This window comes from Propithecus coquereli, unplaced genomic scaffold (assembly GCF_000956105.1).
Source record: "Propithecus coquereli isolate 6110/MARCELLA unplaced genomic scaffold, Pcoq_1.0 Scaffold66, whole genome shotgun sequence".
In the NCBI taxonomy this organism is placed as follows: Eukaryota; Metazoa; Chordata; class Mammalia; order Primates; family Indriidae; genus Propithecus; species Propithecus coquereli.
Genome location: NW_012152618.1, coordinates 5,138,149 through 5,149,317, shown reverse-complemented (window position 1 = coordinate 5,149,317; position 11,169 = coordinate 5,138,149). Strand labels below are relative to the sequence as shown.

The window sequence follows — 11,169 nt, the reverse complement described above, 5'->3', positions numbered from 1 at the left end:
TCCCCCGCAAAAGAGATTTTAAGGCAGCTCTTTTGTTGTTTGCCATTTCCACCCAATAAATGAAAAATAATAACGAAGCGTATCTATCTATAGATATCAGTTAGTTACTTTGTGTGTTGGTTAGTAATTGCACTCAACAAACTGTGAAAGATGATGGCAACAAAATCATATTCTTCTTATGGTCTCCAGAGCAAGTTATGAGATGCTCTAATATGTCACCTTTCAGCCATCTTTCAAAGTGACTTATCTACGTCCCACCTGAAAGAATTGCCAATGAGAGTTTCTAGACTCTTTGAGAGATGTGAGTTAATTGCCTTTGTAGCAGCAGAAATCATTTGAACAACCAAGTATTCGTTTGTATCCTCTTCATTTTTCAATTTGGTGTTGTTAAATTAAATAAGATAATTGTGAACAGTGCAGAAATTACCTTTACTTAGTAGTCTCAACCCAATCAATGAAATTCACAAGTTTCACTCTAGGCAAGAGATTTTTTTGTAAGGAATTTTTTTTTTTTTTTAAATGCCAAAGGCCCCTGAGTCTGAGAGGAATGGTTTCAATGGAACATTCAACTGAGAATTAAACCATAAACAAGCAGGTAGGAAGGGTCCAGTTCCTCTTCTCAGTGGCTGAAGTCCTCCAAGCTACACATTCCATGTTTTTGAACCAAACCACTTGGCCGTATTCCTGGGGATTCCTTAAATTACCAGCTGCAAGTGTATCCAGAGCACAGAAAGCACCTGGTCCACAGGAATTGCTCAATAAATATTTGTTGAATGAATGAATAGTTGCTGCCTGAAATATTGACCTCTGGGAGAGAGAACCTTTGAACTTACCTCTGTAGTGATTTGTGTCATTTAATTCTTTATGCTGACTTCCTGTGAGTTTGGAATTGCTTTTCTCCTTCCTGGTTCTTCCATCATAAGTGCTTTCTGAACCATAGACCAGACCAGAATTCTTGATGGTAAGCTTTGGTTTAGCCCCAGGTTAAACCAAAGCTTTCTCCATCTCAGCACTATTGACACTTTGTACTGGATAATTTATTGCTGTAGAACAGTGGTCCCCAACCTTTTTGGCACCAGGGACCAGTTTCATGGAAGACAATTTTTCCACGGGCCAGGGGAAGGGTGTGTGTGGGGGGGATGGTTTCAGAATGATTCAAGAGCATTACATTTATTGTGCACTTTATTTCTATTATTATTGCATTGTAATATATGATGAAATAATTATGCAACTCACCATAACGCAGAATCACTGGGAGCCCTGAGCTTGTTTTACTGCAACTAGACAGTCCCATCTGGGGGTGATGGGAGATAGTGACTGATCTGACAGGAGGTGGAGCTCAGGCGGTGATGTGAGTGATGGGGAGCAGCTGTAAATGCAGATGAAGCTGCGCTCACTTGCCTGCTGGCAGCTCACCTCCTGCTGTGTGTCCCAGTTCCTAACAGGCCATGGACCAGCACTGGTCCTCAGCCTGGGGGTTGGGGACTGCAGCTATAGAGGGCTGTCCTGCACATTGTAGAGTGTTTAGCGGCAGCCCTGGCCCCTGCCTAGTAGATGCCAGTAGCATACCATCTTGCCCCCCAAGTTGTGGCAGACACAATGTCCCCTGGGGAGCCATCTTTAGTTGAGACTCACTGGTTTAATCTAAACTCCAAATTTGTGCTCCAAGTGAACTCTCCCCTATCGCCCAGTAGTGCTAAACAGGCAGGCCTGCCTTCTGAGTTCCTGACCTTCTCCTCCCTTCTCCTGTCTTCCTGGACCGCTCTGTAGGTTTTCATGATGGGCCAGAGTAGAATAAACACCACCACTGCTGGTGCAAGGGCCTTCTGAAGATTTTAAAGAGCCCGTTACTTCTGCAGCTGGCATGCTTCCACAACCAGTCACCATACATCTATACATAAATTCAGGAGACTTGGATAATTTTTCTTAATAACTTTCTGTTCCTTCCCACCTTTTGCCCGAGTAGAAGAGAAATGACCACCTGGAATATCTTCTACTGCTTCTATCTTTCTCACTTCTTGGGTATAGACACCAGTTGGGGAGGAGATGGCTATTGAAGGGAAGAGGAGCATCAAGGAACAGCAATATCCATCTAGAGAGTGGACAGCCAGCTCCAGGGCTCTGACGTGCTGTGAGAGCCAGGAGCATTTCCGCACAGCGAGGATTACAGCAGCCTGTCTTGGAGATGCAAGGTAGAGGCTCTGATGCAGGATGAAGGAGCATCTATACATGCTCCTGTGTTTTCATTTATTCACTTAGCAAACCTTTTTGTGAGCATTCATACTATATGCCAGAATACAGAGATAGTGATGGAAGATGAAGCCCACTGCTTCATTAAGAAACACAAGTCAAAAAAACCTGCATTAAAACAGACACATTAAGGGTGAACAGGATGTTTCACTTTCCAGAAGATTTCCCTAAAAGGTGTTTTCAGATAGGGAACTCTCAAACCCTTTTATAGGGAGAAAAAAAAATACCAAACTTTTAGGAATAACTTTTTTTGAGGGGGGGCGGTCATGCTTATTGCTTAAAATGAGGTGTCTTTTGAGTAGATTTATTAATACTACATTGTGCTAGTATGTTGAGATTGAAATGATTTTTTTTTTAAGGAATGCTGGTGGGTTGAGTTTTAAGTCATCTGTAGAGTGGAGGGAGGGTGAGTCCCAAAAGACCACCCATCTCTAGCCCACTCCAGCCTGCCATTGGTGACACGAACCTGGGACCAGAACATGCAGGTTACTGAGCAAAGCCTAGCTTATCTGGGTGGAGGTTTTCTAGTTCAAGCTGAGAAAATGTAGGGCACTGAATAACACACACCTGGTGACAAGGAAATTGCATGTTTCGGCATCCTCCAGGTTTAAATGTTATAAAGGGTTTGTATGGGGGGAGGGGGAGGGGTTCATGGGGAGAGACTGTCTTCCTACTCTCCGTGTCATTTCAGGCTGAACTGTGAGTATAGGTTGCTGGCGTAGGTGCCAGCGCTAACTGGAACACTGGCTCACAGTGTCGCTGAATTCATGGTGAGCAACTTCTGTTTGATCCTCCCGAAATAGTAAAGGTCAGGTCAGCAATTCAAAAATGGCCCACTTGTAAGAGATTTATAATTTGGTTGTAAAAGTTTATTCTAGAATGGAGCTTGGCATATGAAATACGAGATGAAAAAGATTTTAAAAGAAAAATGTTGGAGGGTTGTGGGTGGTGGGGGTGAGCCTTAGAGCTCAACATTTTCTGACGTGTCAGAGAGTAAGTTTTATTCCTGAATAGAAATACATGCTAACAATTTAGTAAATAGTTTCCGAGTTTTGACAGAATTAAAATGCAGAACTGTTAACTTTCACTCAGATCATTGCCATGGGTTTATAAAGCCTTCGCATCTGGTTATGAAGGGTTAATGGTTTCACCTCCAGGGAAGCAAAGTCTTCCAGGCTTTAAAAGAGGCATGGACAAGGAGATTTCCCATTCTTCAGAAGTCTGTCCTGGGTTTCCTTACAAAGTGCCTAGTCTAAAACACTCTAGCCGTGAGCGTTGGTCCTTTCCTTAAGCAGCTAGAAAAATTCAGGTTAATTGCATTCAAACATTAATCCATATGTATATGAACCACTGAACTTTGTTAAGCCTTTTGCTGACAGCTATTGGGGATGCTCATTTGAATTGCAGCCCTGCACCCCAGCGGGGAGGGGGAGAATGTTAGTGTATTTCTTTAACCTTAGGAGGAACTGAGGAAACGGAATGGCAGGAAGTTGCATTCACACCCCCACCTTTGCTTCTTTGTAGCTCTATGACAGGTTACCTCTCTGAGCCTCTAGTTTCTCATCTGTAAAATGGGCCATAATATAACTACTTTCCAGGATTGTCACAAGGATGAAGTGAAATACAGTAGTCCCCCCTTATCTAAGGGGGATGCATTCCAAGACCCCCGGTGGATGCTTGAAGCTGACGAAAGTGCTGAACTTCCTGTGCACTATGATTTTTCCTCTACAGTCATGGGGAGGTAGCATGGCCAGCATGTATATGCTGGGCAAAGGGATGATTTACATCCCAGGCAGGATGGAGCAGGATGGTGTGAGATTTCATCATGCTACTCAAAACAGCATGCAATTTACGACTCATGAATTGTTTATTTCTAGAATTTTCCATTTAATATTTTCAGATCTTGGTGGACTGTGGATAACTGTGGATAACTGAAACTGTGGAAAGTGAAACCGTGGATAAGGGGGGACTCCTGTAATGTCTGCGCAGCATCCAGCCTGTGCCTGCTGTCTGTTAATGCACTTTATTTTCATTTATTCATTTAACAAACTTTACGAGCATTGACTATGTGCCATCATACAGAGATAAGTGATGCGAGGCACAGTTCTTGCCCTAAAACCTGACCGACTAGAGCAAGTGAAATCTGAAGTGCTTATATGGCGTGATAAAGCTTGACTTGGAGTCCTGCCACAGTTCTTTCTCACTGAGGTGCGTCCCTTCTGAAGCTGGAGGAGTCATTCACCGCAGGAAGTGGGCGGAGGGGAGGTTTGCATTTCAGGCAAAGGGCAGTATGTACACAGAAATGTATGTAAGTTATTGCTAGAGGGTCATTTGGCTTGACTGGAACTTGGCGGGACAGGAGCGTAAAAGATTAAGTTGGACTTCTGAGCAGAAACACACTCCTGTACCTTGTGTTCCAGTCTTCTGATGCTTGTCACCTTCCTCGTCCAGGTCCCAGCATCAGTGTCACCTCCTCCAGGGATCCTCCCCTGATCAGGTGAGGTGCCCTTGCTGGGTGCTCCTGTAGTATTGTCACTTCTCGTAAGTACTGTCAGGGATAGGGTAAGAGTGCACACAGAAAGCTCTGCAAGGACAAGGCTCATTACCGTGTCTCCAGCCCTCACTGTGTGGTCTTGGCACATAGAAATAACTGTGGAGAGTCTATCCCCAGGGCACAGAGTATCTCTGACACCTCAATCAATATGCATTTGTTAAATGTATTAATGAAAGACCTACGTAGCCATTTTCTCGCACACGCGCACACACACACACACACACACACACACACACACACACACACAAATGGCTTCTAAGCATCTACATTTCTGTGGGGCCTTCCAGAATTATCCTGCACAGACCATTTCTGATTTCCTTTCTCAGTCAAGAAATGGGACTCCCATGGCCGGATCTCCTCAGCGTTCCCCTAACTCAGCTAAAAGCTCTGACAAACACCCCCCTCCTATAGCTTACGTAGCCAGTCTTGCATCAGGATGGTTTATCCAGTTTTGATAACCTTATTTTAAAAATGATATGGAAAAAAAATTAACATGGCCTGGAGAAGAAGAAAAAATATATGGATGGAATCAAACATGTGTTCTATAGGCAGGGTTAAAGTACTGGGGGAGGAGGAAATAAAATAAGCAAATGACATATCTTCATGAGAACTATCAGAGCAGACATCTTTTGGAATGTCTTTCTGCCTCAACAATGACCCTTAACTGCCCTGCACCGTGTCCTCTGTTTGGGCCCTTAGCAGTCAGACTGGCATCTTCTTCCTCCTGGGCACCATAGATTGGACAAGGGGTGAACTCCTGATCCACCCACACGAACTCAGTCTCTCTTCTCAAATTTGAGATTGACACTAGGAGGCTGGGGTCTAGTCTGGAGTGGGAGAGATGCTGTGAGGGTATATTCTGTCTTCCGTGCGATGGAGAAGCAGAGGAAGCTAGACTACATGGAGAGAAAACGGCAGGTGTGTAAAGCAACACAGAGAGCGTCTGGTGGCTTCCAGGACTCCATGCTTGGTCCTATTTCCCTCCTAGATCAAGGTCTTGCTGCAGCTCCTCCTCCAAATCCCCCAGACACCGCTGCTGCAATCCAACAGTCCTCTTCTGCTAAGTGAGCAGAAGCCGGGTTTTGTTCTATGCAACTACAGGCTCCTATTTGGATGAGATTTCTGAGCCGTTTCTGCTCAGTTGCATGTAGGACAAAACAAGGATTTACATACCAAAGAATTCTCAACTGGAAATAAGAAATTGCTTCCTGGCTACTGAGATAATAAAGAAGGTCATGAAGCCTCAGTCCCTGGAGAGCTTCAGAAAGATGTGGACACCCAGTCATCTTAGCTGGATTGAGTATTTACTTGTTCCATGGCAGGGAGAGGAACTCGATTTTTTTTTAATGATGTCTTTTGGTTCAATGCAATGGTGAGTGTGCTTTGATCAATAGAGTAAGTGACCAATTTTATTTCATTATCTCATTGCAGAGCCTAGAAAGGGACTTGAGCAAGGAACCTGGGAAAGTCTTTAGGTGGGTGATGTTGGCAAGCTCTAGAACAATTGCCTAGGACACGGGCACACATTTTTCTCTTGTGCAGCTTGAGGTAGCATTAATTTATGACAGCATTTGAGATTGGAGGAGATAAATCGCTGCACTCAGGTGATTAGTCGTGTGGATGGCTAGAGGCTGTTTTAGACTCCTGTGACAGAGAGATGTTCAATGTAACTTCTCAGAACAGTGTTCTGGTTTTGACAAATGCTTTCTGTGACATTCACATTTTCTCCTTGTCAATCTGCTATGTATCATCTCTAGTACGCGACTAGATCAGAGTCTATCAGGAAATTATTTTTATCCTTCTTCACCATCTACTTGTTACAATGTAACATTATAAAGATTTGGGTCTGTCCTTATTCAAAAAGTCAGAAGAAAGATGTTTCTTAGCGTGTGTTGACTTTCCTTCCTTATTTTCCTTATTAGAAATTGAGTTGGCTCGTTTTTTTAAAAAAGGGATTATAATTAGGATGGCAGGTATGGAACAGTTGAGTTTTGTGCCTCGTTCTGCTCATGCCTTGCACATGAGGGAGTTTAATAAGCATTTTTCTTTTGTTTCCAATCATCTGATTTTCATAAACATTGTTCCTGGCGGAAGTACATTACACCGGTGTGCAATACCAAGGGAGAACTGGAAGTCTCCTCCTCTCTATTTTTTTTCTTTAAAGAATTAGTCAAAGAAATAGTTTGAAACTATTTAAATTCCATAATCCAGAATAACCAATTTCAAAGGTTTATCTAAGCTTTTTTTTTTACTGTGTCAGCATTTTGTTTTATTAAATATTAAATTTTAAAATATTATATGGGTTTATCTGATTTAGCAGTGGGTGTGTTTTCAAAGTTACATGTAAATAAAATATATGTAATCACAAATGATTTTAAAAATGCTCAGAAAACATGGTACTAGTGTATATGTAAACATGTTTGTTCTGTCTGTAACTGATACTGTATCTGGTGATTATATCACAGTACATTGAGGAGTTTCAGTGTGGTAGCTGGAAAGCAGAGGAAGGCATACTTTTCACCTGGACCCACCACCACCATGTGGTCCCTCTTGAAAAGCCCACCACGGGCCAGGCAGGGGCTTCTGAAAATCACTGAAATGCCATACACTAATCGTGGAGGGATTCATTTGCAAACGGTGTGAAAGCAGATGAAACAATGGAACCAACTGTTGAATGCATATTCATTTATTCATTAATCTACCCATTGAATCATTCATTCATTCCTTCATTCAATCATCAAATAGTCCACTGCTTCTGAAGATCAGTAAATATATTCACTGCTAAGGTAAACATATAGTAAATATATGGCATAGTTGCTATTTCCGAGAAAATTACATAGTGGGATTACAAGACATATACTTACAAGACATACATATACAAGACCGTGCAGATATCAATCCATAAGTTGAATTTACTTCAAGCCATATTCTCCTTGTCTTGGTGCTATCTAACAGGTATACCACATGTCTCTTTTTGGTCCTTCCATTACTAAATATCTTGGGTGTATTTTGGACCAATATTGACCGGCCTTAAACTAAGCCCCATATTGCATACGTAATACTGTATAATATTTTATTGTAGGGCACCATAAATAGCTGGTTAGCTACAGAAGAGGGTAGTTCCTTAGCGAACTTCTTTTTCTTTTCCTTTGGAAACTTGGGCTCTGTTGCCAGTTTAATCGGAGTTCTAATTTGTTCATTTGACATATCTGAGCCATTAAACTTTTTTTTCTCTTTCACGAAATCATGCAACGACCAAGATTTTTGACTGGGTTGATGAGATTAAGTGAATAAGCCAGTACATTTCTCCCCTAATGTTTTATGCTGCAGGCATTCTGTTTCTTTCCAGCTCTAAAGAAAGCTAGCCTGAGACGTTTTTCTTCCTCTAACTAGGGGCCTTGCAGAAATAACATGGACTAGAATTTAAAGGAGTTGGGATGTGCTCCCAGTGCTACCTGTTCTCTCCTGCACCGCTGCACATTATGTTTGTGCAATTTCTCCAGTCCCTTTAGGAGAAAATTCCAAAATTCATAGAAATGAGCTTGTAAAGCTATTCTCTTGGCTGTTCCGCTTGAGAATAACAGCACTTCCAGTTCATATAGACGCGAAGGAAATGGTGTTTGTAAGGCACATCTCTGGTTGCATACATTCATAAAAACCAGAATGTCCTGGTTAACATGACTGTTCCTTTACATAATGTCGAGAGTGGTAAGATCTGGAGTTTAGTTTAGCAATTTCTCACTTTAGTTGATCCTGGAGCCACCGCTCCATATGTGGTTGCATCTACAACTCAAGGATGTGGTTGAGCTAATACCAGATGAGGCTGGTTTGCTGCAGGACATAATTCCACGGGTTCCTCTCTTCTGGCTTGCTGCCTCTTTCCTTGATCACCAACTTTTCTTTGTGCTGAGCACAGGAAAGTCCAAGCCCCAGGGAAGGCTATGCCTCTTTGGAAGTGATGGCTCTTAATGGTCAGCAGATGGTCTTAGGGTCATTTGAATCAACCCCCAGGGTCACGCCTGGATTTCTCACTGGTTTTCTGGCTGATGTGTCTTCTTTGTAGGGAAGGAGGTGGCTTAGGCAGCCAGAATCCCTAGGCCGCCTTGTGCTTGAGAAGATGGCAGAGGTGATAAGATAATAGTTAATTTCCAATGGCTCGGATGTCTTGCCCACGGCCTGAGCAGTGTGCTGAGACTGCCTCATTTCTACATGGAGCTGTCTGTGTTGCTTTGAGGGAAACATAGCTATAAAAGACATTTTAAGGGAAATTGGGGAAATTTGAAGATCTGCTGCTTATTAAATTAGTTTATGGGGTATTGTTATTTTTCTTGGGCTTAATAGCATTAGTGTGGTTATGTAGGAGAAGGTCCTTATTCTTAAGAGATGCTGAGGTATTTAGGGATTAAGTGTCATTATGTCTGTAATGTCCTTTGAGGTAGTTCACCAAAAACAAGCATAGACACATCAAAGGACTGATGAACAAAATGTGGTGAAATTTTAATATCCGGTGACTCTAAATAATAGATATATGGGCGTTCGTGTCCATTTTGTCAGTCTTTCTGTAAATATGAACATTTTCAAAATAAAAAAATGTCATTGTTACAGCTAATGGCATAGCATAATTCAGGTTTGAAAGGGAAGTACTGTGTCTATTTAGTTCAGTTATTACGTCAAAAAGCAGGGAGAAGGGCGTGCGAACTCTGACAAGTTGTCCTGAGGGAAAGTGGAAGTTCTTTAGCACGAAAGGCAGCACTTGTTGGCTGCAGCCACACATAGCGCCATGTTCCGGAGAGGACTATACCCTGAGACAGCATCTGACCTGCTTATCTTCCCCTATCTCTGGTCACATCCCTCCAGCATGTTCATTGGCGTGTGGTGACATGTCTCAGCCTCCAGAATTCTTTTGATGAAGGAAATCTATTTTTTCAGAGATTTAGACATACAGTCCATTTCACTAAATGGTCTAACTTTATACCCTTTAAAATAAAAATATGTCTGGATTTGGGGATCACTCGCCTTACCTGAGAGTGGACAGGTAGCACAGCATCTCTGTGTGCAAAACAAGCTGCTTTTGAAGGATTCATTGGCTTGTAATGCAGGTTGGGTTTCACATACTTGGAGGTTGCTCTAGCACTGCTCCCTGGAGAAGGATGGGCTGCTGGCAAGAGAGAAAGGATCAAATGGGCTTCCAGGTCTCCTTCTTCACTCTGCACTCAGGCCTCAGGTGATTGAGAGTTTCTGTTTACCTTTAGCTGCCTAGGACCTTTGGGTGAATTATCTCTGAGGGCATCATTATGGCTGTTTGTGGTTAGAGACTTGAAGGAACAGAGTAATGAAGAGATCACACAGGGGTTCATGCAGAAATAATGTTACTTTTGTCTCAAGGTGAATATGTGAGAATTGGAGGCAACATTATAAGTTATGGTTGTTTCCCTTGTTAAAGGGGAAGATCTGCTTCTTAAGACTAATCTGGAATGGAACACAGAAAGCAGAAATGCTACTTGTGTTAAAGAACAAGTATTCACTGAACTGGAAGTAGGAACAATTGATTGGTTGCAGAATAAAGTATGCACAAGGTCAGAGAAAGGAGTATTGAGTGGAAGGCAAGAGTGAAGTTTGAATTTCAAACAGTGTTTGTGAGAGGATGCATGCATGAAGATGCTAGCCCTGGAGGAGAGATGACAACTACTTTATAAAGCTGCCATGAGCATGTTTGCAGCTGAGATGAACATAAATGCTCATTTCTGGATTACGCCAAGGAGTAGGATTTCAGGGTTGTAATGTCGTGGTGGACCGACTCTAAGGTGAGCTCCACGTCCCCGCTCTGTTGTTCATGCCCTTGCATAATCCCTTCCTTTTGAGTGTAGGTGGGACTTGTGACTAGCTTCTAACCAACAGAATATGGCACGTGATGGGATACCACTTCTGGGATTATGTTATGTTACACGAGGTTCCATCTCGCTAGCAAGACTCACATCAAATCTTCTCTCTCCCTCGCCAGCCTTGGTGAATCAATAGCCACGTTGGGAGGCCCACGTGGCAACTAATTGCAGGTGGTCTTTAAGAGTTGAGGGCAGCAACTGGCTATTGGTTGGGTGGAACTAGCCCTGACCCACTTCTTGTTTTGAGCTTTGCGATATCCTAAACAGAGGGCCAGCTAAGCTGTACCCAGGCCTCTGACTCACAGCAACTGTGAGATAGCAGTGTCCTATGTGCTGTCACTAGGTTTGTGATAATTTGTTACTTAGCAATAGATAACCTAATACAAGATGAGTCAGTCCAGGATTCAATTAGAGAAACATAACTACTAAGATATACAGAACTCAACCCAAACACTTTTTTTTCCAAGTTAAGTGGCTTCTAAT

General features: G+C 42.6%; 1 protein-coding gene across 1 annotated transcript in view; it reads left to right on the top strand.

The window, feature by feature from the left end:
• The window catches only part of SLC35F3 (solute carrier family 35, member F3), a 378,565-nt gene that overhangs the window by 2,966 nt on the left and 364,430 nt on the right, over window positions 1-11,169 (top strand). The window lies entirely within an intron of this gene.